Source organism: Rhinopithecus roxellana, chromosome 20 (assembly GCF_007565055.1).
Source record: "Rhinopithecus roxellana isolate Shanxi Qingling chromosome 20, ASM756505v1, whole genome shotgun sequence".
Classification (NCBI taxonomy): Eukaryota; Metazoa; Chordata; class Mammalia; order Primates; family Cercopithecidae; genus Rhinopithecus; species Rhinopithecus roxellana.
Window position 1 is genome coordinate 65,573,352 of NC_044568.1, and position 963 is coordinate 65,574,314.

Here is a 963-nt window from a genome sequence, read left to right on the forward strand (position 1 = left end):
TTGGGCAAGTCACTTCCTTGTTCTGAGCCTCTGCTTCCGAAGATGTCAAATGGATAATGATGCAATAATTCCTGGCCTCTACTCTCAGTGGGTTATTGTGCCCGTTAAGTAAAACAAATGGCTAAAAGTGTCATGCAAAATGTTTTTCGTGATTACTGGCCCCACAAAGGCGGGCTGATGAGGATGCTGACATTTGCTGATAAAGTGACAAATCCTAGTATTTGCATAGGACATTCTTATACATTGTCTTTCCCCAAAATCTTTTATGAGATGATCTCATTGTCTGCATCTTGTGTTCAATGTAATAGAAGGACTACATTGAGGGATCTTGGTCCTTCACAATTCTGTGATAAATGGCTCATTCATCATTCACTCATTTATTTATTGTGATTGGGATACTTAGATAGAAATTATTATTGTTTAACTTCGGTCAAGGAAACATTTTAATTTCATTTAAAAACTTAGTTTCCAAGTAGACAGAAAATGGAATATTATCATGCAACAAGCAAGTTTTTATACTATTTTTTGTAAGAAGACAACCTAGAATACACACTGGCTTTTATATTTAACAGTAATTCTTGACCAGTTTAGACTGAGGGATACAAGTATGGCTTTATTATGTCACTTTAAAGCTGACTTAGTTGACATTTTCAACAGAAAAGTAGCTAACAGGTAAAGTTTGCCTCCAGTGAAATTTCTTGGATGCATTATTAAGTTATTATGTAATGCTGGGCAGCTTGTTCCATCTCCTTGAATTCCAAATAAAATGAGATCATAATAATGCTATTCTTATAACTTTCCTGTGCTCTAAAAGTGTCTCAGAGATGTTGTGACTCAGGGTTACAACCAAATAATGAAAAAAGTGTTAAATAAAGAATTAGTTTAAGTTAGGCATGGTGGCTGGCACCTATAGTCCCAGCTATTCAAGAGGCTGAGATGACTTGAGCCCAGGTGTTTGAGGCC